Source organism: Podarcis erhardii (genome assembly GCF_964252035.2).
Source record: "Podarcis erhardii genome assembly, chromosome: 3".
Lineage (NCBI taxonomy): Eukaryota > Metazoa > Chordata > Lepidosauria > Squamata > Lacertidae > Podarcis > Podarcis erhardii.
The window spans coordinates 15,087,688-15,115,553 of record NC_138507.1 but is presented as its reverse complement, the minus strand read 5'-3'; the positions used below and the strand labels follow the sequence as shown (position 1 = coordinate 15,115,553).

The 27,866-nt window shown below is 43.3% G+C and overlaps 2 long non-coding RNA genes across 2 annotated transcripts; both read right to left on the bottom strand.

The window, feature by feature from the left end:
- Positions 1-18,954: 18,954 nt before the first annotated feature.
- LOC309338954 lies at positions 18,955-25,134 on the bottom strand. The gene is made up of 2 exons (XR_014155110.1): positions 24,929-25,134; positions 18,955-19,021 (listed from the first exon to the last, which is right to left on the bottom strand). It is a non-coding gene; the product is annotated as an uncharacterized lncRNA (long non-coding RNA).
- On the bottom strand, positions 21,397-23,493 carry LOC309338955. The gene is made up of 2 exons (XR_014155111.1): positions 22,842-23,493; positions 21,397-22,099 (listed from the first exon to the last, which is right to left on the bottom strand). It is a non-coding gene; the product is annotated as an uncharacterized lncRNA (long non-coding RNA).
- Positions 25,135-27,866: the final 2,732 nt, after the last annotated feature.

Below are 27,866 nucleotides of genomic sequence, written 5' to 3'. Positions count from 1 at the left end.
ACTTCTGTATAGGGTTAGACATGGGCAAAACTTACCATTTCAGTTTACCTCTGTTGTCCTCTTTTTCTTTTCTTTTCCAAATTTCAAATTCGGTTCTGCACTTTGCCAAGTTTTTTTTTTTAATGAATATGAATTTTAATGTGACATTCTATAAATATACATTTGTTTGTATACAATGTTGCTGAATATACACATTGCAAAGCAATTTCCCCTACAATATTTTGTTGTTGTATGTTTGCTTCATGAATATATGCATTTTGATGCACACTTTATAGCCCAGAATATGCATTTTTGTTCTTATTACCTGGCTGGAGAACTGCAGTGCAAAATCCAGCAGATTTTGGAGGATGGCTGCATTTGATTTCGCATGTTGTTCGAGAGAGTGTAAATGAGGTGATTTCTCTTTCAAATGCAACCTGAACTGAATTTCTCTCACTCCCCTGATAGGTTCCCTTTCAGACTAACACCACATGCAAGACTGGCAAGGGCAGATGCACTGGCCTTTAGCAGTATGATCCTTTTTCCTCCACATGGGTTGTTATGTGTGGAGGAGAAGATCTAAGCAGACCATCTTTGATATCCTTTAATGCAGAATGATTCACAAGCTCAGAATAACTGCTGGCCCTTACCATTGGCAACACACAGGGTATTGAAAAAATAATAATCACCTTTTGCCCTTAAAGGGGTTAGAGATTGAGATGTGATATTTTTATTTTATGCAGGGGATACTATGTTCTCCAGCCTCCATCCCTTCTCAGAGGCCAGTAGACAATGTGGCCTGGGCAAGGTTCCAAAGGTTTAGTTTTTTGGCAATGGGTGTGTAGGCATGAACAATACAGGAATTCCAAAACATATGTCATGATGTATGGCTTAATTTCCAAATATGAGATATGGAGTCAATCTTGTATGATTTTCAGACTTGAACCTTCTTACATAAAAGCTATTCTTCCATCCATGGGTGTGCAGAGAATAATTAATGCTTTTTGTGAGATAAGAAGAAGAAGAAGAAGAGGAGGAGGAGGAGGAAGAAGAATTTATTTTTTTATACCCCGCCCATCTGGCTGGGTTTCCCCAGCCACTCTGGGAAGCTCCCAACAGAATATTAAAACACGATAAAACACCAAACATTAAAAAACTTACCTAAACAGGGCTGCCTTCAGATGTTTCCTAAAAGTCAAATAGTTGTTTATTTGCTTGACATCTGCTGGGAGGGCATTCCACAGGGCAGACACCACTACCGAGAAGGCCCTCTGCCTGGTTTCTTGCAACCTCACATCTCACAGTGAGGGAACTGCCAGAAGGCCCTTGGAGCTGGACCTCAGTGTCCAGGTAGAACGATGGGGTGGAGACGCTCTTTCAGGTACACTGGCACCTTTCAGAAGGCTCAGATCAGGGTCATGCCATGGCTCTGCTACCAGGAAGTGCATCTGCCATGCTGAGGGTCCCTTGTGAGCCCTTTAGCCATGACTGGATGGAGCAAATATGTTAGGAAAGAAGTTGCTAGCTCCCACAGATAATGCTCAAATGTTCCAAAAGAATTTGAAAGATCTTTCTGCATCATAGCAGGAATTCCGACTTGGTCTGAATTAATTGGACTGAATTGAACATTTGGGATATTAATTGAAGGCAGAAAAAAATAAACTGAAATGGCCAAAGGCTCAACATAGCAAGAGTTGGGATATCATAGTTTTTGTTATTTGGGATTTAGATAAGTGTTTTTTTTAAAAAATAGAAGCAACATTTCCACTTTTACATAACATTAACATTCCATTGGGGGGGCCTATATTTTGATCTGTTTGTGATAATAAATGGTTTTTAAATAAATAAATATGCACATAGTTAAAGATGCTGCAGAAGACAATGTACCACAATTTCCACAATTCATGCTTTCTATATTACTTTTTCTCCACAGAATACAACCCACAGATTATTGTGACTATTGCATCACACCCCATGATAAAGATGACCATTAATCCCAATTATTTTTGCTTTTTCTCTACTTCTCTCTTACTTCCATAAATATACATAAAACCCTTCCAATAACCTTTATGAAGTCTTGATTAACAGTACAAGGTCTCACTGCTATTGATTGTTTATCTTCTACCTATCACAGTTAATCCCTGATCTAAATTGAGACTTTAATAAGGTACAACAGAATAATCAGAGAAACATATGAGAAATCCATGTATGGTGAATGTGACCTCTCCTTTATCATCTGGTACCGGGACCCATGAAGATGATTTAGTTTAATTACCGAGCAAGAGAATGTTTCTGTAAACATCTGTGCATGATGTTTTCAAATGATTTTTGTCGTAGTGGATCTAATGTTGATTCAGGCACAGAATTGCAGTCATGTCCATTCCCACTGATGCTTTACTTGAAGGAAAATCCCACTGATCTCAACAGTGATTTCTTTCAAGGAAGAATGCATAGAATTGCAGTCTTATGTATTTTTCTGCCTCCTTCCTTATGAGACAGAGGTAGAGACATCTGGAAGCCGTGCAAAGCCTAATAATAGTCTTGGGGGGGAGATTAAAGCCTAAATCCTTATCTTTAATTAGCACAATTTAAAGTTATGATTTGGTAAAGGGACACAAGGAGAAATTTTCGTGATACACAATCACCCTGGACATTTGATGCAGTGGAAATGCCTTTGTGTCTGCGGAGCTTGGGATTGAAGTAAAATGCTTTGTAATGATTCTAAGCAGCTAATTATCCCTTTAAAAGAATCTAAAAGCCAAATAGCCTGTTTACCTCTTCTGGCTGAACAAAAATGGACTGAAAATGAGTTTCTGAAGCGCCTAAGTACTTGCTAGGTGCATCTCATAACTAGTACGAGGGAGGGAGGGGATAGAAATTCAGGCATTGGAGAGAAAAATGCAAAATATATGGACTGATGTTGTGTACATAATGGCAACTCAAGGGATCAAGTTTTAATGCTGGCTGCATGCAATTCACCAGAGTGATTTGTACAGTGCATTTACGGTGACCATGTGCCAGCATGACTCAAACATCTGATGGCATCTGTATGAAACTTGGACTGGTATTGCTTCCAAGTCATCCCTTATCATACAGGTGGCTAACTTGCATCCCTCCAGAGGTTATTGGACCACAACTCCCATCACCCTCGATCATTGGCTGTGTGGTCTGGGGCAGATGGGAGTTGGAGTGCCAACATATTAAAAAGAAGAATTACCTAGTACCTATGTGTTGCAACTTGTTGTCCTCCTCTCAAACATTTTGGTTTGAATGTGCTATGAATTCAAATAAGCAAAAAAATAAGTCTCAAGTAGTGGCAATAACAGACCCTATGACCTTTAGTAGAAAGCTATTGAATGGTTATGATTATGACCCTGCTCTCCTTTAGCACTGCTTCCATTCTGCTACAGTTCTTGTTCTGCCCCAAGCTACACTATTCGTCTTGAGGTCCACCACAGCAGAATTATGTAACTTACAAATTATACATAATAAATGACACTGCAGTTACGACATTCTACCCCATTCATTTTAATGCAAAGGAAATGGATATAAATGTGTATAGATATTGCTTCCTGCTCCTTGCTTGGACACGAAGGGGAGAAGACATGTTTTTTCATTTTGTCCTGATGTATGCTGAATAAATTTCTCGTAAATATGCTTTACACAGCCTCTATCTGCCCTTCTGTTGCAAAGAGTTTTTTTTACTCTGCTGGCTTGCATGCTCAGCTTCTGAAAGCTTCTAAAGCTTGAGTCGCAGTTACATGATGATCCAAGGACTGGAGATTGCCCGGCAACTGGCCGGTGGGCTGGAGCCAGCTGGGGGCCTGCCAAATGCCCCCGCTTCCTTGGCAGTATCCCACCAACACCAACTGCATGACCACCTCGCCCTTCCTCATCCTTCTTAACTGCTGCAATGCCAGTTTTGGGAGGGTCAAGTAAGCGCCACTGCCCTGCCGACCGCTACCACCTCAATTGTGGGGGCTGGCACCATGCGATGTGCACACACACCACTCAATGTGCTGGTGTCATGTGCACATGTCGTGCGATGTGCTGACAACCAGTCGTGAACGTTGCACGACACACTGACAAGTCACGCCTGCACCGCACAGCTTGTGCACGTGATGCGAACATGCCATGCGGCATTTTCACGGTTGCTGTGGACTTTTGATGGGGCCTGGTCCCATCCTTGGAAATTTGGGGGGCCCTCACACACCCACACCCCATGGCACCCCTGGACAGGAGGGTGAAGGAGGCAGAGGCTTGAAACTGAAGGACACCAGAAGCAGGGAGCTGAGTAACATTTTTCACTACAGTGGTACCTCGGGTTAAGTACTTAATTCATTCCAGAGGTCCGTTCTTAACCTGAAACTGTTCTTAACCTGAAGCACTATTTCTGGGTTAGCAGAGTCTGTAATCTGAAGCGTATGTAACCTGAAGCGTATATAACCCGAGGTACCACTGTATTAATAAGTTGAATATTTCCTCCAAGAAGCAAAGTGCTGTTTTCTCTGTGGGGGATTGTTTCACAAGACAGCAGCCACTAAACTGAGCTCATCACTGGAAAGACAAAACACTTCAGCCTTTCAGAGGCTATATCTGATGGAAGAAGGTAGATTCTCCTTGCCACAGAGAAGTCCCTGTCCTGTGTGCTTTTGAAATCATTGGATATGCTGCACATCTCTATGATGAACTCCTCCTCCCCACCCCCTTTGGCAGGAACTTCTGGAAAACCAGTGTGATTTTCCATTCCTGATATCACAACTAATTATCCTATTACAGCGTGCCATACAATAATATTATTCATACTAATATTAGCAGTGTTATCACTTTTATAAATGCTACTTCTCCTAAATAAATTAAACTCCAAGGCTATTAACATTTTGATTACTGTTTAGCGGCACTGAATTTCTCCTTAATATTAATCTTGTGCTGGCAGCCATGCTGGTACCTGGATTAATTGCAAAAGTAACTGAAATTTAAAGTTAATGATTTTTGTGTGTGACTCTAGGCTTCGAACCATTTTGTAACGCAGCCTGAGGCCTCATGCAGTGAAATAGGCTCCCAGGTCCACGTTACACCCTGGAACATTAAGGATGGACTCTCAGAAAACTCCCTTCTGAGAAGCCAATGCAATTCTGGGCTGCATCAATAGGAGTATTGCATCTAGATCAAGGGAAGTAATAGTGCCACTGTATTCTGCTCTGGTCAGACCTCACCTGGAGTACTGTGTCCAGTTCTGGGCACCACAGTTCAAGAAGGACACTGACAAACTGGAACGTGTCCAGAGGAGGGCAACCAAAATGGTCAAAGGTTGTTTTCTGCTGCTCCAGAGAAGCGGACACGGAGCAATGGTTCCAAACTACAAGAAAAAAGATTCCACTTAAACATTAGGAAGAACTTCCTGACAGTAAGAGCTGTTCGACAGTGGAATTTGCTGCCAAGGAGTGTGGTGGAGTCTCCTTCTTTGGAGGTCTTTAAGCAGAGGCTTGACAACCATATGTCAGGAGTGCTCTGATGGTATTTCCTGCTTGGCAGGGGGTTGGACTCGATGGCCCTTGTGGTCTCTTCCAACTCTATGATTCTATGATTCTAACTGTTGGCTCCGCTGTAGTCTAAATTGACTAGCAGTAGTACGCCAGGGTCTCAGAATGAGGTTTTCCCGAGCCCTACCTAGAAATGACAGGGATTGGGCCTGGGCCACTTTGCATGCAAAGCAAATTTAGCACTTCAAAGACTGGTGACTCGTTTGAAGGTCACAGCGCCTTCATCTTGTGGTGCAGCTACCTCTGCAACATTCAGCAGAAATGCTTCCTTGGAATAAACTTGCTGGGTAGGTACCTGGGATCCAGATTCATCTTTCATCTGTTTAAAGAGAGAAAGGTCATAGCTCTGAGATAGAGCAGCTACTTTGCATGCAGAAGGTCCCAAGCATCTCCACGTTGGGCTGGAAGAGTCCTCAGTCAGAAATCCTGTAGAGCCATTGCATTGACAATGCTGAGCTTGATTGGCCAATGGTCTGACTCCGTATGAGGAAGATTCCTTTATTCCTCCCACAGAGATGATTGTGGAAGAAGGATGGTCCAGCCCGTGGCCCTACGGCCTTTTTTGGCGGCCCTTGGCAACATTCAAGAAAAACACACACCTGGTGCATGATATTCATGAAGCATGAATATATTTTTGTGTGTGTCATCATGCATTGTTAGCAACAGCTCATACATCTGTTTCTGTATTAAATTTGTTCAATAATTGAATATATTAAATATATTCATTGTGCATTCGATTATATGTATTTAATTAAATATACTAATTGTGTGTTTTAAATAATAATAAATATATGGCAAACACGTTCATTTATGAAATGGAAATTTAATTCAGTGAGTGGCCCAGGGGTTCTGTGTCGAAATAGCATTGCGACCCGCTTGGTGTGAAAAGCTGGACATCCCTGCTTTTAGAAGGGCTCACTCTCCTAAGAACCACTCTGGTTTCCTTCTCCCTGTACACTTAAATGGACTGTGCTGCCCTGCTCTGTCAACACTGCCACCCACTCAGTTACCATCACTGTGCTTTTTCCTCCAGCACTCAAATGCCTTGATGACAGTAGATGGTCTACAAAAAAAAAGATATGGAAGTTTGGAAAAGCAGGCACACAGGAAAAGAACATCACCAAGAAAGCACATTTTGAATCATAGGCAACTACTGTATCCCTACAGCAGTTAGCATTTAGCAGTCTCCCAGGTAAGTGCACATGGAGCAGATTTTTCGGTTTCTCAGATTTGAAATGCTGCATGAAAAATTCACGACCAGCATCCAAATCTTGGAAATCCTGGCAGGCAGATAATTTGCAGAATTCCACTTCACTTGTATTCCCAAGGTCTTGTCCACCATCTCATCATGTTCCAATGAGCAATGCACCAAGGTTGAAATTTAACTCTGGACTTAGCATAAGTGTGCTTTTATTAGACAAACGCAGCTCAAATATCACTTCCCGCTAGTAATTCAAATATGGGTTTTGAACAATGGAAATTCAACCTTGCCTGGTCAGGATATTTGGTGTGGATTGTCCACACACTCAATATATGTGTAAGAAATTGGAGATAAAGAAGGCAGGTTATTGTAAGGGAGCTTTTCATGCAGGCTATAACAGGAAAGACACTGTAATTAAAGGATTAGGAAGACTGGATGCAATTTCCTTCCTATTGATTTGTTGATACAGGAAATGAGAATTAATTTTCTCATTTCATCTAGTGAGTACAGGACTAGTGAAAAGTGCCTGATTGACAGCACTGGGAATTGGAGCCTTATTTATACACATTAAGAAGGTACATTGTGCGCCTTAAAAGTGAAACCTCTTTGTCTCCTCTGCCCTTCCCAACCCTTGCAGATGAAAACTAGGACACTTGTACTTTGTTAAGAAAGTGAGCAGCTGAAAGGACAATTCAGTCATTAAAAGAAAAAAGAAAAACCCGCCAGATTAATATCAGAGTAAAGGCTATCTCATGTTGGCAAAAGCTTCACAAAGCTGGAAAATAAGGCTGAGTGTACCAAAATTGCATTTCCTGCTCATGTATTCAAAACTGGTCCAAGCTGTCCAAGTGATGAGGTCTGCTATGTGAAGCTTTAGGGAGCCCCAAAGGTATGTGTGAATGTGAATTGTTCTGCTTGTACCCAGTGGCGTAGCGTGGGGGGTGCAGGGGGGGCCGGCCGCACCGGGTGCAACATCTGGGAGTTACGGTTAGGGGGCACAAATCCACGGGTTAGGGGGCGCAAATTACTTGCCTTAGCCCGGGTGCTGACAACCCACGCTACGCCATTGCTTGTACCTGCATCTCTGAGGTCAGTTTTCAGATCTGAAAACACTTATTTTTCTGAGGAAAGCCCAACAGCTGGACTTGTCCTGTTGTATGATTCATAGCAAACTCATTCTCCAGCCACTGATCCTTACGCAGCCAAACCAGACCTATCCACACACAACACTGCCTTACAATTAGCACCACCCGATTGCGTCTGATCAGCTAAGCATTACCACATTATTAAGTGTCTTTCACAATGTCATCATTAACTTTAATGAAGACGATTTTTCCTCGGGGCTAAAGGATATTGTCTGTTTTCCACAAAAGGTGAGATCCATCGCTTATTGCCAGCCACTGTAGCCAATGGTATGGAACACTAGATTTGGGGAGACAATATGATTCTGATCCAAAGGGGGGGTGTATACTCTATGGATGCCCTTGATGGTTCTTCTAAACAGAGAATCTCACACCCCACTCCTGGGGAAAAAAAGTCTACATGGTCATGTTAAAGAAACCCAGTCTACCTAGAGAGGGTAACATATGCAGAAATTATGGATCTTTGGAGAGGAAGAGCCTTTCCAAAAGTAAGCACAGTAGAGAGCAATTCTAGGAGACTGTTTGTAGAGCCTTATCTAACAGTTAGAGATCAAACAGCTGGCACAATTCATCACTCCATTTGCAGTTGGCAAATTTTGTGTGTCTGCTTCAGCTGTTTGGCAGGCGGGGATGAAACATTTCAGGGGGTCCAGGTGCTTACTGTGGAAGCAGTAGAGCATCTTCTTTTTCTAATTCTTTTAAGACCGGGTTGTGGCTAAACTGCAACTCCCATCATTCCCAACCATTGGCCATGTTGGCTGAGGCTGATGGGAGTTGGAGTCTATCAACATCAGGTGGGCCACAATTTTCTCCATCCCTGAGTTAACAAATGGGACCTACTGTAGTGGTACATGAAGAGGATGATATTTTACTATTTAAAAAACACACTTTCCCCCCAAGACATTTTCACACAGATGCTAGTAGACCAGCAGTTTTGTGGGGCATTTGACTAGACTATATTTAATACATTAATTGATCTAAAGGAAATCTTTCAGAAGTTTTGAAATTATTATCCCATTATTTGTTATGTTTCGAGTTCTCCTATATAGTCCCATTGATTGATTTTTTTTTAAAAAAATGTGAAGGCTCCTTTTCATATACATCTTTCTATCAAAGATAAGGCTTTCATTCCAGACCTGTCTTGGTGTTAACCCAAAAATAAAAATAAAAAAAATAGACTGTACCTATCGCGGAAATTTATGACATGGTATCTAATTTAGAGGCCCAGAATTGAATTGACAAATCGTATCTCATGTCCCCATCAAAGTGAAATTGGCTTCTTCCTGCCTGTATAAAATAAGGCCCATGCGGTACAAATAAATTTATTTAAAAGTGTGTTTAATCTTTCATGCTGCATGGAAAATAATCAGAACTTACTGGAGCATGCCATTTTCCTGCGCAAGAACATTGAAAACAGGATAAGTTTTTCCTCCGGAATACAAGACCCAAAGGCCAACCCTTGCGCTGATTAATTGCTGTGTAATCTGTCAGCTTAGAATCAGGGGGTTTGGGGGCTGGGGGTGGACAATCAGAATTAAATTATTTGTAAGGCAATTTAGCATGACCTTAATGAAATCTAAGGTCCACCAACTTAGTCTATTAATCTCTGTGGCACTGAAAGCAGTGGGAGATTTGTCTCAGCGTGTCATTAAGAATTAATTTATTTCTTCGAAAACTGCCAGGAAGAAAACTTTATAATAGCATTGGAAGCCAAATGCATGGCATATATGTCCACGAGAACATAATGAAGCCGTCTTGTGCCTAGTTAGTCCATTGGTCCATCTAGCTAGCCCATGGCCATACACTAGTGGGCAGCAGTCTCCCAAGATCTCAGACCTTTTTAAACTGGAGATGCCAGGGACTGAGGCTGAGACCTGTTTCAAGCAAAGCAGAGGCTCTATCACTGGGTTTTGGCCCTTCCTTTGTCAAGAGGCGGGTCACCACATTCTGCACTGGCAGGAGCTTGCAGGTAAAAAGAAGTCCCATGTACTGTAGAGCTAGTTGTGCCTTACCGTGGCAGATACATAAGCAGTTGTCACTAGGAGAAAGGTCCTAGCTTAGTGATAGAGCATCTGGAATGTCCCATGTTTCTTCCCCCCTATAATTTGTATTAAATTTTCTGTTTTACATTTTAGAATATTCATTTAAACAACCTTAAAATATCAATGACTTCCCTTCTTCTCTTTCCATGGTTCATTTTGCATAACATAAATCCCTACATATGTTATATTGAAGGAATGGGTTTCCCAAAACCCAAAACTGACTGTGCAGGAAGTTTTAAACTGCACCAAAATCCCTATTTTTCCTCAGCTAAAATCCATTAACTTGAGCTCTGAGTCAATGTATAAACAAAAACCCGGCTGTGCTCAAAGCTCTCTCCCTTATCAGTCCGTGACGGCAATTAGTGACCTTGTCAAGTTCCAGTAGAGCAGGAATGATGCGTCTGTACCTTATCTTATGTCCTGACCACAAAGACCACAGACCCAGTCTGGGAACAATGCCAGAAGCGTGTTCTCGGAGATTATGACCTCTTCCTCCAAGATAAGAGTAGGAAGAGGAAGATCCTTTTATGGTCAGAAGTACAGGAAGGAATTCACTTTTATGGTTAAGAATACCAGAGCAAAAAAATCTATCATTTGCCCGATAATAAATGTTGGAAATGTAAAGAAACTGAAGGTACATTCTTTCACCTTTGGCGGACGTGCCCAAGGATTAAGGCTTTCTGGGAGATGATCTATAATGAAATGAAAAAGGTTTTTAAATATACTTTCCTGAAGAAACCAGAGGCCTTTCTCCTAGGCATAGTCGGCCAATTGGTGCCAAAGAAGGACAGAACTTTCTTTATGTACGCTACAGCAGCAGCAAGAATACTCATCGCAAAGCATTGGAAGACACAAGACCTACCCACCCTGGAAGAATGGCAGATGCAAGTAATGGACTACATGGAAATGGCGGAAATGGCGGGCAGAATCCGAGATCAGGGAGAAGAGTTGGTGGAAGAAGATTGGAAGAAATTTAAAATCTACTTACAGAAATACTGTAAAATTTTTGAATGTTGATGACATTGAAATGAAATGAAGGGGTTCTAGTAATAAGGTAAAATGTAAGATTGAAGTGATATTAGATGAAAACTTGAAGTTATAATATGTGAGGAAAAATAACTAAGGATAAACTAACAGGATATGAATTTGCTGAACCAATTCTTAAATGGAATACAAAAAAGGGAGGCGTGAGGAAGTCAGGAAAATAAGTTAACTAAAGATGAGAAATTAAAAAAGAGGGATTTTTGTTTTCTGTTTTTTCTTTTTTTCCCCTTTCCTATGTTAAATGTTTGCATTTTTGTACTTTTTTACTTTTGTATTTTTGTGTTTTTGTATTTTTCTTGTGTTTCTTCTATCTGTTGTTTTATAATTTCTTTATTGTTAAAATCTAATAAAATATTATTCTAAAAAAAAAAAAAGAATACCAGAGCAAGAACATATGTGATGTCAACCTGCGTACACAGGCTGACGTGGTTGGAAGGAGGGAGAGGGTGCCTGGAGGATATATATACTGCATGAAACTTGCATTTCTTTGGACTTGCTGTGGACTTGATCACACAAGTGCCTTCTGCTATCCAGAGAGCAGAATAAACTCTTTCTTTGAATCAACCTCTGTGTCATTTGACTTCCTTCCTCCTGTCCTGGAGCAACGCAGACCCAATCGGTGAACTCCAATAAGGCTACAATATAAACTAAACCATTCAGTATACCATTATGATATCCATCAAAACTTATTTACACTGTTTAATTTATCTTAATGCCGCCCATGTTTTCAAATGTACACAGTTTTCCTCCATATATTCAATAAACGTTTTCCAATCTTCTCTAAACGTATGTTCTTCTTGTTCTCTTATTCTATATGTTATGTTTGCAAGCAGTGCATATTCCGTCAGCTTAAGTTGACATTTTCTTTAGCTGGGACCTCGCTTGTTTTCCATTTGGGGGCTAACAAAACACAAGCCGCAGTAGTAGCATACATAAATAACCCTTTTTGACACCTGGGAATTTCTGTCTGAATTATTTGCAACAAAAAGGACTCTGGTTTTTTTTTTGGGGGGGGGGAGTACTTTTATACATTTTTTTCAATTCATTGTGAATTATTTCCCAATAATCTTTTACCCTTTTACAGGTCCACCACATATGATAAAACGTACCCTCAGTCTCATTGCATCTCCAGCACTTACCGGATTTAGTCTTATAAAGGTAAAGGGACCCCTGACCATTAGGTCCAGTCGTGACCGACTCTGGAGTTGCGGTGCTCATCTCGCTTTATTGGCTGAGGGAGCCGGCATACAGCTTCTGGGTCATGTGGCCAGCATGACTAAGCCGCTTCTGGCAAACGAGAGCAGTGCACGGAAACGGTGTTTACCTTCCCGTCAGAGCGGTACCTATTTATCTACTTGCACTTTGACGTGCTTTCGAACTGCTAGGTTGGCAGGAGCTGGGACCGAACAACGGGAGCTCACCATGTCGCAGGAATTCGAACCGCGACCTTCTGATCGGCAAGTCCTAGGCTCTGTGGTTTAACCCACAGCACCACCCACGTCCTGATTTAGTCTTATACATCTTAGCAAATCTGCTCAGAGTTAGATACCATGTTCCATTCCTGGCATCTCCAGTCAGGGCTGGAATGCCTTTTGTCTGAAACCCTGGAGAGCTGTTGTCAGTCAGTGTAGGCAGTACCAAGTTAGATGGATCAAGGGTCTGATTCACTCAAAGGCAGCTGCCTGTTTTGCTGAGCTAGAGATGAGGTCTGCAGCTTTTCCCACAGTGACAGTTGGCCATGTCCTCACCTGGCCGCCATTACAACCTGAAATTCCAGATGATGAATCCAAGCACACACCAAGGTCACACAATCTGAGTGGCCTCTGGATGCCAAGCAGTTTCAGTGATGGGAACCACAGTCTTGGGACTTCCTGTCCACAATCACTTTAGTCTTCTCTGGATTCATTGTCAGAAGAGACTCGCCTGCGTTCAGTTCCCAGGAGTGGCAAGGCGCCAAGCAGACACAGAGACAATATAACTTTGAGCAGGATGAAAGCAAGAAGCAATGATCAATATGTTGGTAGGACTGAATTCCATATCTCAAAAGAATCTTTCTTAATAATGTCATATAAACATTGATCAGGAGTGCGTAGGAACAAGGTAAACTCTGTATGATGAAAAAAAAGTGATAGGTCCTGGTTCCTATAATGGCAAAATTAGGTAATTTCATACAGCCCCCTCTGTCCTGTGGTAACGTACTGTTATGATGTGGGAGGGGGGCAGGCCCTTCTAATTCCTGTAATAGTCAAAGTAGCTTCCTTGTGAGGTGATGGGCCATTAAGGGGAACAAAGGAAATGGATCCATGTAAGACAACAAATGGATCAAGGATAGTTAGAAAGACTAAATCACAGAGTTGAGAGTTTGGAATGTGTAAGCTAGAAGATGGGAAAGAAGCAGGCTGAAGCCTGTGTTTGAGAGAGAACCTTGTCTGATTTCTGCTTGAATCCAAGACTGTGGTTACAGGAGATGCAAGATCCCCTTGGGGTGTTGATGCTGTGAGCCCCTCCATCATAGGTCCAGGTTGTATATATGTGTAAATGAACCATATATCATAAAGACACTACAGTCTCCACTGTACCAAGGGAATTATGATGTCTGATCAGCTAAGCATTACCACATTATTAAGTGTCTTTCACAATGTCATCATTAACTTTAATGAAGACGATTTTTCCTCGGGGCTAAAGGATATTGTCTGTTTTCCACAAAAGGTGAGATCCATCGCTTATTGCCAGCCACTGTAGCCAATGGTATGGAACACTAGATTTGGGGAGACAATATGATTCTGATCCAAAGGGTGTGTGTATACTCTATGGATGCCCTTGATGGTTCTTCTAAACAGAGAATCTCACACCCCACTCCTGGGGAAAAAAAGTCTACATGGTCATGTTAAAGAAACCCAGTCTACCTAGAGAGGGTAACATATGCAGAAATTATGGATCTTTGGAGAGGAAGAGCCTTTCCAAAAGTAAGCACAGTAGAGAGCAATTCTAGGAGACTGTTTGTAGAGCCTTATCTAACAGTTAGAGATCAAACAGCTGGCACAATTCATCACCCCATTTGCAGTTGGCAAATTTTGTGTGTCTGCTTCAACTGTTTGGCAGGCGGGGATGAAAATTTCAGGGGGTCCAGGTGCTTACTGTGGAAGCAGTAGAGCATCTTCTTTTTCTAATTCTTTTAAGACCGGGTTGTGGCTAAACTGCAACTCCCATCATTCCCAACCATTGGCCATGTTGGCTGAGGCTGATGGGAGTTGGAGTCTATCAACATCAGGTGGGCCACAATTTTCTCCATCCCTGAGTTAACAAATGGGACCTACTGTAGTGGTACATGAAGAGGATGATATTTTACTATTTAAAAAACACACTTTCCCCCCAAGACATTTTCATACAGATGCTAGTAGACCAGCAGTTTTGTGGCACTGAAAGCAGTGGGAGATTTGTCTCAGCGTGTCATTAAGAATTAATTTATTTCTTCGAAAACTGCCAGGAAGAAAACTTTATAATAGCATTGGAAGCCAAATGCATGGCATATATGTCCACGAGAACATAATGAAGCCGTCTTGTGCCTAGTTAGTCCATTGGTCCATCTAGCTAGCCCATGGCCATACACTAGTGGGCAGCAGTCTCCCAAGATCTCAGACCTTTTTAAACTGGAGATGCCAGGGACTGAGGCTGAGACCTGTTTCAAGCAAAGCAGAGGCTCTATCACTGGGTTTTGGCCCTTCCTTTGTCAAGAGGCGGGTCACCACATTCTGCACTGGCAGGAGCTTGCAGGTAAAAAGAAGTCCCATGTACTGTAGAGCTAGTTGTGCCTTACCGTGGCAGATACATAAGCAGTTGTCACTAGGAGAAAGGTCCTAGCTTAGTGATAGAGCATCTGGAATGTCCCATGTTTCTTCCCCCCTATAATTTGTATTAAATTTTCTGTTTTACATTTTAGAATATTCATTTAAACAACCTTAAAATATCAATGACTTCCCTTCTTCTCTTTCCATGGTTCATTTTGCATAACATAAATCCCTACATATGTTATATTGAAGGAATGGGTTTCCCAAAACCCAAAACTGACTGTGCAGGAAGTTTTAAACTGCACCAAAATCCCTATTTTTCCTCAGCTAAAATCCATTAACTTGAGCTCTGAGTCAATGTATAAACAAAAACCCGGCTGTGCTCAAAGCTCTCTCCCTTATCAGTCCGTGACGGCAATTAGTGACCTTGTCAAGTTCCAGTAGAGCAGGAATGATGCGTCTGTACCTTATCTTATGTCCTGACCACAAAGACCACAGACCCAGTCTGGGAACAATGCCAGAAGCGTGTTCTCGGAGATTATGACCTCTTCCTCCAAGATAAGAGTAGGAAGAGGAAGATCCTTTTATGGTCAGAAGTACAGGAAGGAATTCACTTTTATGGTTAAGAATACCAGAGCAAAAAAATCTATCATTTGCCCGATAATAAATGTTGGAAATGTAAAGAAACTGAAGGTACATTCTTTCACCTTTGGCGGACGTGCCCAAGGATTAAGGCTTTCTGGGAGATGATCTATAATGAAATGAAAAAGGTTTTTAAATATACTTTCCTGAAGAAACCAGAGGCCTTTCTCCTAGGCATAGTCGGCCAATTGGTGCCAAAGAAGGACAGAACTTTCTTTATGTACGCTACAGCAGCAGCAAGAATACTCATCGCAAAGCATTGGAAGACACAAGACCTACCCACCCTGGAAGAATGGCAGATGCAAGTAATGGACTACATGGAAATGGCGGAAATGGCGGGCAGAATCCGAGATCAGGGAGAAGAGTTGGTGGAAGAAGATTGGAAGAAATTTAAAATCTACTTACAGAAATACTGTAAAATTTTTGAATGTTGATGACATTGAAATGAAATGAAGGGGTTCTAGTAATAAGGTAAAATGTAAGATTGAAGTGATATTAGATGAAAACTTGAAGTTATAATATGTGAGGAAAAATAACTAAGGATAAACTAACAGGATATGAATTTGCTGAACCAATTCTTAAATGGAATACAAAAAAGGGAGGCGTGAGGAAGTCAGGAAAATAAGTTAACTAAAGATGAGAAATTAAAAAAGAGGGATTTTTGTTTTCTGTTTTTTCTTTTTTTCCCCTTTCCTATGTTAAATGTTTGCATTTTTGTACTTTTTTACTTTTGTATTTTTGTGGTTTTGTATTTTTCTTGTGTTTCTTCTATCTGTTGTTTTATAATTTCTTTATTGTTAAAATCTAATAAAATATTATTCTAAAAAAAAAAAAAGAATACCAGAGCAAGAACATATGTGATGTCAACCTGCGTACACAGGCTGACGTGGTTGGAAGGAGGGAGAGGGTGCCTGGAGGATATATATACTGCATGAAACTTGCATTTCTTTGGACTTGCTGTGGACTTGATCACACAAGTGCCTTCTGCTATCCAGAGAGCAGAATAAACTCTTTCTTTGAATCAACCTCTGTGTCATTTGACTTCCTTCCTCCTGTCCTGGAGCAACGCAGACCCAATTGGTGAACTCCAATAAGGCTACAATATAAACTAAACCATTCAGTATACCATTATGATATCCATCAAAACTTATTTACACTGTTTAATTTATCTTAATGCCGCCCATGTTTTCAAATGTACACAGTTTTCCTCCATATATTCAATAAACGTTTTCCAATCTTCTCTAAACGTATGTTCTTCTTGTTCTCTTATTCTATATGTTATGTTTGCAAGCAGTGCATATTCCGTCAGCTTAAGTTGACATTTTCTTTAGCTGGGACCTCGCTTGTTTTCCATTTGGGGGCTAACAAAACACAAGCCGCAGTAGTAGCATACATAAATAACCCTTTTTGACACCTGGGAATTTCTGTCTGAATTATTTGCAACAAAAAGGACTCTGGTTTTTTTTGGGGGGGGGGAGTACTTTTATACATTTTTTTCAATTCATTGTGAATTATTTCCCAATAATCTTTTACCCTTTTACAGGTCCACCACATATGATAAAACGTACCCTCAGTCTCATTGCATCTCCAGCACTTACCGGATTTAGTCTTATAAAGGTAAAGGGACCCCTGACCATTAGGTCCAGTCGTGACCGACTCTGGAGTTGCGGTGCTCATCTCGCTTTATTGGCTGAGGGAGCCGGCATACAGCTTCTGGGTCATGTGGCCAGCATGACTAAGCCGCTTCTGGCAAACAAGAGCAGTGCACGGAAACGCCGTTTACCTTCCTGCCAGAGTGGTACCTATTTATCTACTTGCACTTTGACGTGCTTTCGAACTGCTAGGTTGGCAGGAGCTGGGACCGAACAATGGGAGCTCACCATGTCGCAGGAATTCGAACCGCGACCTTCTGATCGGCAAGTCCTAGGCTCTGTGGTTTAACCCACAGCACCACCCACGTCCTGATTTAGTCTTATACATCTTAGCAAATCTGCTCAGAGTTAGATACCATGTTCCATTCCTGGCATCTCCAGTCAGGGCTGGAATGCCTTTTGTCTGAAACCCTGGAGAGCTGTTGTCAGTCAGTGTAGGCAGTACCAAGTTAGATGGATCAAGGGTCTGACTCACTCAAAGGCAGCTGCCTGTTTTGCTGAGCTAGAGATGAGGTCTGCAGCTTTTCCCACAGGGACAGTTGGCCATGTCCTCACCTGGCCGCCATTACAACCTGAAATTCCAGATGATGAATCCAAGCACACACCAAGGTCACACAATCTGAGTGGCCTCTGGATGCCAAGCAGTTTCAGTGATGGGAACCACAGTCTTGGGACTTCCTGTCCACAATCACTTTAGTCTTCTCTGGATTCATTGTCAGAAGAGACTCGCCTGCGTTCAGTTCCCAGGAGTGGCAAGGCGCCAAGCAGACACAGAGACAATATAACTTTGAGCAGGATGAAAGCAAGAAGCAATGATCAATATGTTGGTAGGACTGAATTCCATATCTCAAAAGAATCTTTCTTAATAATGTCATATAAACATTGATCAGGAGTGCGTAGGAACAAGGTAAACTCTGTATGATGAAAAAAAAGTGATAGGTCCTGGTTCCTATAATGGCAAAATTAGGTAATTTCATACAGCCCCCTCTGTCCTGTGGTAACGTACTGTTATGATGTGGGAGGGGGGCAGGCCCTTCTAATTCCTGTAATAGTCAAAGTAGCTTCCTTGTGAGGTGATGGGCCATTAAGGGGAACAAAGGAAATGGATCCATGTAAGACAACAAATGGATCAAGGATAGTTAGAAAGACTAAATCACAGAGTTGAGAGTTTGGAATGTGTAAGCTAGAAGATGGGAAAGAAGCAGGCTGAAGCCTGTGTTTGAGAGAGAACCTTGTCTGATTTCTGCTTGAATCCAAGACTGTGGTTACAGGAGATGCAAGATCCCCTTGGGGTGTTGATGCTGTGAGCCCCTCCATCATAGGTCCAGGTTGTATATATGTGTAAATGAACCATATATCATAAAGACACTACAGTCTCCACTGTACCAAGGGAATTAGTTTGTCATTCCCGTACCCCACCAAAATTAGTGTTGTTATATAGATATTTCCTACACAAACACATGCATTCAAGCCAACAAAAGAAAAGAAATACAGACTAAGTAAAGCATCGTATTTAAGGATCATCGCTGTACCGTGGTTTATCATGGTGTTATTAGAGGAAGGAGGAACAGAATAATATTAACTTTACAACACAGTGATAGCTTTTGCAATTGTGGAGTGTAATATAATGCCAGATTAAGGTCTGGCAATATCTTTAACACAGAAAGATGGGCTGACCCAATGCTGGAGAAGTCAATTGTCCAACCCAAAGTATTATCAATTGCTGAAAGTAGATACTAAAAAACACAACAGCCTTGTGTCCATCTGTATTCACCTGCATCTAGATGAAGATGCTGCAGAGATTTATAGCCCATAAAACAACAACCCAACCCAACTCCCCAAAATGTAATTTTACTTTGAAAAACCGAGTTACCACTATGTCTCAGCTTGACAGACATAATGATTTGCCAACCAAAACATCTTGAAAACACGGGCATTTATTATTCCTCTGAAGTGAAGTGTTGAAGCTCATTCTGCATTCAGAAACTCTGTGTCCAAATTAAGAAAGAATAAAACAGTGAGTAACTCCGTTACTTTCCTAACAATGGTCCATTAACTCTAAATCTGTAGCAAAACAATAAAAAACAAATATCCATTAGTGCTGGGAATGAGGAAATTATGAGTGCCCCAGGCTAATGCTGTAGGCCATGGTTGTTGATTCTCAGCAGCCTCACTGAACAAAGAAGACTAAAATTAAGAGGAAGGCCTGTTTCCTGGCTTTACCCCTTATAAGAGCAGCTAGCACAGTGGTTGTTATGAGCTTGGCAGAAGATAGCATGGCCCAGAAGATAACATGGTTCTTTTTCTATCTTGGTGATAATGCATCATGAAAGACTATAGTCTGCTCAAAGTGGTGGGGAGTAACCTTTTTGTCCACATGCCATGACAACATGCTGGTGGTTGGGCCACCGGTGTGTGTGTAAACATGAGAACACGAGAGCCTTGATAGATCAGGTCAGTGGCCTACCAAGGTAAGCCATGATGGGTGTGATGGCCTGGGATTCGGACTCAAATGCTGAACCTGAGGGATCCCAGCCTGCACAGGATTCCCCGCCCCCAGAACCAGCTGAGCCGGGGCTGGGGCATGAGCCTGAAGGGTCCTCACCTGTGCTGGATCCTCAGGTGCAGGCATCAGCTGAGTCTGCTCTGGCTCCTGAGGGGATGGAGGACCCATTGCCTGCAGGTGCTCCACTCTCAGCCCCGTCAGAGGAAGCGGAGGTTGCCTCTGGGTCTGGTAACCCTCCAGCCTCTCCTGGGCTGCAGAGGCTCAGGCCAGAGAGGCGGAGGGAACTATGTTCCCACAGGAGGAGTGCTCACCTCCAGGCCAGGAGAGGTGAGTCACCAGAGGATCGAGGCCGCCCTATGCCTCAGGGCAGATAAAAGCTGGCCAGCCCCAGTCCCAAGTTGCCGGAGCAATATTGTTGGTTGCTAGTTCCTGCCTGAACCCTGTCCTGCTTTCCTGCCTGAGCTCCTGACCTGCCCTGGCTCCCTGCTTGCAAGCCTGTTCCTGACTTCACCTGACTCCCTGCCCTGCACCCAGCTTCAGCTACTACGGACTGCCTCCATGTTGCACCTTTGACCATGGACCGGACTTGGACCTCGCCTCTCGGGTAACCCACGGGACCAGCACAATGGCCTATGGAAGCCCACAAATAGGATCTGAGTGTAGCAACGCTTTCCCAACTTCTGATTCCAAGCACCCATTATTCAGAGGAATGCCACCTCTGACAATGGGAGCAGAGCGTAGAAGACATCAATAGCCTCAGGCACACACATGTATTTTCCATGGGGCAAGTGTGTGATTTCATGAAGCACTTCATCTTTCCCAACATAATCACCCTCCCCCCGCCAGCCTGCCAAACAGGGAACTCTGGGGATTTTAGCTCTGGGAGGAAAAACAACTCTCAGCATAGCCAACAACAGATCCCAGAATTATTTGGGGAAAGTCATGACTGTCTAAAGTGGAGACTATGGTTACCAGATTTTTTTCAATGAATCTGGGGACACTTTTTTTTTTTTTTTTGAAGCTGAGTAGCAACAGGGAGTCAGTAGTGGAGATGGTGAGGCAAAAGACCCTGGGCCCAAGCATACATGCGTATTGTATAAAGGTGCAAAGTCCTGTGAAACATAAATGCACAGAGTTTTTTTAAAAAGCGGCAATGGCTGCCCGTGACTCCGGAGCCTCCCCCGATCAGTCAAAACAAAGGGGGAAGGGGGCAGGAGATCACACAAGACACATCATATGGGGACTTCCGGCGAGGAAAAATGGCAGGCGCCACGGCAGCAAGCAGCTCTTGAAGCCAGCCAGAGCCAACTGCGCTAGCAGACTGGCTTTGGGCTGCTGAGGCTGCTGCTGCCACATTTCCTGGGGACAGATTTGCAAATCTAGGGACATTCCAGGGATGGAATTTGTCCAAGGACAGATTTGCAAATCAGGGGGCTGTCCCCGGGAACCAGGGACATCTGGTAACCCTAGTGGAGACCTCTCTAGAATTTTTCGGATAAGAAACTCGTTACAGTTCAGGAAGGCAAAGTGAGTAGGTGTTGAACACACAGCAGGGAGAGAAATCAGGGAGGCATCCTCTACAGTCCTCTAGTTTGAGTCTAATGGCCTTTCAAAAGACAGTCATCTATTTGAAGTTGTCATCTATTTGGCAGTCGGAGTCCATTTTAAAGATAAGGAACCATAAAAGGAGAGAGGGAGAAGGAGCCTTGCTCACCAGCCCTTCACATCTCCTGGTCAGCAGACTGAGCAGATACGCAGCTGGGGTCTTCCTCACTATAGCATTTCTGTTTCTAAATTTGCATCTATACATATAAATCACATATGCAAACTGGTGTCCTCTTTTTTGGGGGGGAGGGGGATGGTGCAAATCCTCTTTTTTGACATTGCAGGGCTGTCTGCTCTAGCTCTGTCTTCAAACCCTGCTTGAGTTGATTATTTCAAGAGCTGGCAAGGAGGATACAGTTAAAAAAAAAATCCTTCCCATAATACACAGGGTTTCTAGCCAAGCTGGAAGCTGAAGGTGTGTGTGGTTTTTTTTAAAGCTTCTCTGAAAGCAGCTGAAAGGTGTAGCTGCTTGCTACACAGGAAGAGATAGGACAGGAATAGATTAAAATGGCTTTAAAACAGAGGGGTGGGAAAGTATGTAGCAGTGACCGCTTCTTGCAGCCACTTACAGTTTTATACTGCTCAAAAAATATAAAAAGGGACGGCAGCCATTCCGATGCCATTGTTTGTGAGACTGGGGAGGCAGTCTGCAATCACAATGTAGAGCCGCAGGGCGGAAAACACCTTCTTCCCATCAGGGCTGCCCTTGAGTGCGAAAGACTCTAGGGGGTATCTGTAAAAAGGAAGTGTTGCTGACATAAAGCTTTCAGCAAAGGAGAGAAAAATAGATGTGGAACGCTGAAGACGTTGTGCAAGGGGCTATGCTCACCCAGGAAGAATATATTTCCATGCCAGATAAAATAATAATAAATTGTGCCTCCTGTTTTTCTCTGCAGAGTGCAGCCCCACTCACGCTTTTGTTGCAAAATCCGATGCCTCGTCTCCAGGAGCTAGCCTGGAAGCAAAATGGGTGGTTAAAAGGAGAGAACGTTGTCATAAATGGTGGGTGTTGTTTGGGGCAGAGATGGATGCTGTTTCGTGACCACCATTCAAGAAGTTTTTTTTGTGTGTCCTGTCAGTCGGTCAGGCCTCTTCGAGCCAAAGGTTAGGTTTTCACTAACATGCTCGTCCTTCTGGCATGTTTGCGAGGAGACATTCGCAACTAACCTTTTCAAAAAACATTATTCTGTGTTCCACTCAGTGTTTCCTTGGCAGGGAGGACACCGCAGGGATCTTATGGATCCCCCCTTTCTGTCTGCACCTGGCACCCGGCAGGGGACCAAGTCTTTGTCCAAATCAAAGTGTCACAAAATGGTTCGCTCAGATTGGCTCCGAAACCACCTGACAAAGGAGATTGTTTGCCACTCTCAAAAGCAGGAACTTTCCCCGCTCTAAAGGTGTGTGTGCGCGCATTTGCTTAGGAAGAGGACACCTGCTTGGGTTTTCAACTTGTCAGCAGCAGCTATAGACAAGATTTTTCCTTTGTTCCCTGATTGAGAGATTAACAATGCCTGCCTGGCAGGCAAGATTAGTAACTGCTTGCTAACTGAGGACAGCTCTTCAGTTCCAGCACAACAATTTATATGCAGGTAGTGATAACAGAATGCGCGATGCGTGCCATATCAGCTGTTAAATACACATGCGTGCCACATATCACTTGCCACCTGTCCCTTTGCAATATACAAAAGCAGATATACCCTCCTTTCCTGATCACAGGTTCTCTGTATTTTCAAGAGAAAAGTGGTGTCCTGCCATTAGACTTGCACAAACCTGTCAGTTTCCATTCTCTACATTTCTCATTTCCCCCTTATCTTAAACTGAGTTCTTCACAATTTTTCAGGAATTCGTGATTAAAAAAGAAAAAAGAAACTCCTGAAAATTCGACAGAATGTGAGTGTGAACTTCTTATAATGAACACATTTTTGTCTGCCGTTTTGACTAAGGTACCATTTTTTGAAAGCCCTTTACCCTAATGTAATGCATTTTGTATGCTTTTATCACTAATGTATACATTAGTATGCACACTGTGCCCTAATATGCATTATTTTTTTTCCCTAGATAACGGCATTGGAAAATCCAGAGAAGAGTGAATTTTGAAGGATGGCTGAGTTTTGGTTTGCATCTTGCTTCCAAAGTGCAAATCAGGGGAGTTTCCTTTAAATGAAAACAGAATCAAATGTACCTTCCATCCCTAGCTGGCATTGCTGTTTCCTCCAAGAACACGGGGACTAATGTGACATGGGCTTTGACATTTGTCAATGTACATGACTTGGTGAGGACTGGACCTGTCAAGGCCTGGCTCAGCAGAACTGTTGTGAGCACCTCCAGGAGTAGAGAACCAGACTTCTTCCTCATTTTTAGCTGCAGGAGTGACATTCAAGAATCACTGGGGCCACACTCAGCCCTGGCATGCCTCTTTCATTTAGTTCAGAGGCCGGCAACCTGGTGCCTGCAGTTATTTTGTGACTGGCACCTCCAACAGTCTCTCAAATTTTGAAATTGCTCATTGGCCCATAAAAGGTGGTGACCATTGGTTTAGTTTATTGCACTTCTACCTTGCTTATCACAGAGGGCAAGGCAACATGTATGCGATTCCTAGGAGGTTTCCCATCCAAACCAGATCCAGTTCTGCTTAGCTTCATCAAGATGGTGCCCTGAGAGCCATTTGGGTCAATGTGATAACATGCTAAGGTAATATCCTATGCTTTCACACTAGTTCTGGTCCCAGATGTTTCTAGAAATGTATACATTGTGCACATATTCTACCCCTCCCCCCACTCCCCACAACAATTTTACACACCTTAGAAAAGCTGTTGCACAAAGCAGTCTCTGGCTCAGTATTTTTTAGGTTTCTCCTGTGCAACTCAGCCCTAAATTAAGGGGGACTTTGCACGATCTGCATATAATATTGAGCTTCTGTTTCCTCCAATTAATGCTCAGGGGATTTATGTGAAGAACATCAACAGCGCTAATGGAATTACCTGCATAAATCTCCCACATTGCAGTGGAAGAAAATAGCCAGCCTCTAATCCCTTTGAAACCTTAAGGCAAGAGATTAGTTCTACAAAAGTATCTTCCCAAAATGATAAAATGCACCTTGTGCACAGTAACATTGATAGCACAGATATAAATGTAAACATGCATCGAGACACCGATTGAACCTTTGAAGCTGATTTTACCCTGAGTCAAACTATTAGTCAACTCTCCTCTGCCATGATATGATGCAGTCCTCCAAAGTATCAGGCTTTGCTAATTGATATACTTTAATTTGCTCTTGCTTTTCACTGAATTAGATTGGGAGATCTTTACATAGATTCCAAATGTCAAGTTAAGGTTCCCTCCAGACTGTCAGTATTTTGCAGGAAGGGCTGCGAGTGGCGCTGTGGTCTAAACCACTGAACCTCTTGGGCTTGCCAATCAGAAGGTTGGTGGTTTGAGTCTGCATGACGGGGTGAGCTCCCATTGCTCTGTCCCAGCTCCTGCCAACCTAGCAGTTTGAAAGCATATCAGTGCAAGTAGGTACCGCTACAGAGGGAAGGTAAACAGCATTTCCAATGCACCCTGGCTTCTGTCACGGTGTCCCATTGTGCCAGAAGTGGTTTAGTCATGCTGGCCACGTTACCCAGAAAGTTGTCTGTGGAAAAATGCTGGCTCCCTCAGCCTGAAAGCAAGATGAGTGCCACAACTCCATAGTCGCCTTTGACTGGACTTAACCATCCAGGGGTCCTTTGCCTTTTACCTTTACCTACCTTTTGTGTACAGATAAAAGTGGTTGATACATTACCTTGTTATTATAGACCTCTGGTTAGGGAACCTAATATGCAGGAACAGGAGAGTAAAAACAAGTTAAGAAACGCCAGTTTGGTCCAAGGTGCAAAGGACATAATTCTCATGAACATGGTGAGCAATGTGTTGGTGTGCCAGGCAGTGTCTCCTTGTTACTCAGGTGAACAGCAGTTGTGGGCTGGTACATTGGCCAGTTTCTCTCTCCTTCAGCATCAGCATGACATCACAATGGCCTTTGTCTCTCCTTCTGGTGGGATACATCCATGTGAGAACACAGTGGCCAGTCTGTGAAATAGGCAGCATCAGCATGAGATCACAGTGGCCAGTTTTTCTCCCTCGGGTGGCTAGCATGGGCCACGGTGGGCAGCCCCTGTCCTTCAGGTAGGGAGCATCATTTCGTAGAGAGAGGCATTCATTCATCTTCATTCCTCTTCCACTCAGGCAGGCAGTAACATGTGGGCAGAATATTTATTTCTCTTGCGGAAGCTGCCAAAAGCAGGTACACGTCAGCACAATCTCTTTCTCAGTGAGGTGGGCTAGGGTTGGGAGCAGATGGTGGGCCCTGTATGTTCTTCTCTTAGTGAGGTGGTCAGCATAAGTATGAGTGTAGTGGTCATCTCACTGAAATGGGCAGTAGCATGAGGACAGAGAAGCAGCAGGCAAGGCAAAGAGCGGGCAAGTAGGCAATCCATCTATTACAGGGCCTCTCTAGTTACAGGAAGTGGATGTGGGTGGCGCTGTGGTCTAAACCACCAAGACTCTCGTGCTTGCTGATTGTGAGGTTGGCAGTTCAAGTCCGTGTGAAGGGGTGAGCTCCCATTGCTCTGTCCCAGCTCCTGCCAACCTAGCTGTTCGAAAGCATACCAGTGCAAGTAGATAAATAGGTACCGCTGCAGCGGGGAGGTAAACGGCATTTCCGTGCGCTCTGGTTTCCATCACTGCCAGAAGCGGATTAGTTATGCTGGCCACATGCCCCAGAAAGCTGTCTGTAGACAAACGCCGGCTCCCTCGGCCTGAAAAGCAAGATGAGCGCCACACCCCATAGCCACCTTTGACTGGACTTAACCATCCAGGGGTCCTTTACCTTTACCTCTACCTATTTTGCAGGAGGGAAAATTAGGTTTGTGCAATTAAAGTATTCTGCCACAACAGATCTATTTTTTTTTAAAGAAACTTGTCTTTGGAAAGCAATGGATAGGGTCCCTCCCCAGGCACCAGGGTGCTTTGTTTCTGCCACTTGGTGTGGAGAAGGCAACACACAAACACACACATTAAGCTGGCAAAGACAAAATGGAGAAAGTTGCCTCTTTTTTGCCAGTCATCTCCATCTCTGTGCTGGCAGCGGAGCAGGGGAAATAAAATGTGTGTCAGGGGAATTCTCTCCTCGGTGGCCAGCAGATAAATTGTGTGGGCTGGCAGAGAAGGAATGGTGTGCTCTGTCCCTTCTTTGCTAACCTACTGTGAATCACAGCAATTTTGAGTTGTCTCACCAACCTTCATCGTCCCTCAAGGAGTTTTGTGGGTCAAGGAGAACACTCGAGGGGATGGGGCTATTCATTTGGGGGGCAAGCAGTGAGATGCTGTGTTTCCCTAAAAACACATGCCAGAAAGTGAGTTCAGCGGCTTCTGCCACACTTGAAATGTAAAGCCTGCCTTCATCTTTTATATGAGGCACTTTGAAAAGCCCATCTGTAGCAGATAAGTGGATATCACCTGCAGATGAGGTCTCAAGAGCACGCACCTTTTGCAATCGTGTCTCGGAGGATGCAAATGTTGTCATCCACCGCAAATAGACCCTTAGCCATTAAGGAGCTCTTTTTACAGCGAGCATCTCAAGTCCATCATGCTTTAGCAAGTAGGCTGAGAAGTGGGGGGGGGGGAATACTGCAGCCTTTGCAGGAGGGAGGAGCTCAGTGGACAGAGATGTAGGCTGTGGAATGAGATTTTGGAGTTTAATGGCACAGAACTGTCAGCTACGGAGGGGAGAGGGATGAAAGCTGGAAGCAGTCAAGAGGAGATTGCAGTTCTCTCCATGAATAAGGGAATAAATATTCCGGTAGCGTTTGCTACAGGAGCCATGGTGCTCATTGCTCTCCAGTGTCCTTGAACGATACTGTATCCGTGTGCTGCTCATTTCAATATTCTGTTTTGTTCACGGAGCACCTGGAATGTTTCAAAGGCGTGGGAAGAGGGTGTAGGAGGGTTTCAGGAGCGGAGGTTGTAGGGACACAGATGGCTCTGCAAACTGCGCCCTGATCAGATCCACTTAGCATGTTCTAAACAAGCTTGGGATAGGAGAGGGCGGAGTGTTTGCCTGCTCAGGCATAATTACATAGGTTGCAGTAATGATGTTGATTTCCTCATGTTTTAGAAATATATTTTAGAAGAACAGCGAGAGCCGTGCCACTGTAGCAAGCCTGTTATTAATTGTAATTGCTTCTGTTTTTAGCAGGTCCCGTTTCCTTCGGAGGGGAAGGGGTTGAGATGCATCCACAGCACTGAGCAATTATGCGCGCAAGTTAGCCCTGGTCCTTCTACCACCAAGTTTGGATGGGCAGATATGTGAAGAATACCACATCCTCCAACATTCCTTCGATGAAAATAGGGATGCCTGGACATATTCAGTGAAAAAGAACTCTGGTGGCTACTTCAGTAAGAGAGGGTGTGAATCTGTGGGCAGAGCCTCTGTGTGCCCACAGACTCACACCCTCCCACATTTCTCTGATGAAAATAGGGATGTCCTATTCAGTAATAATAATAATATTATTTATACCCTGCCCATCCAACTGGGTTGCCCCAGCCACTCTGGACAGCTTCCAGAATATACAAAAACATAAACATTAAACATTGAAAAACTTCTCTGTACAGGGCTGCCTTCGGATGGCTTCTAAAAATTGTATAGTTACCTATCTCCTTGGCTCAGAGGTCACATAACT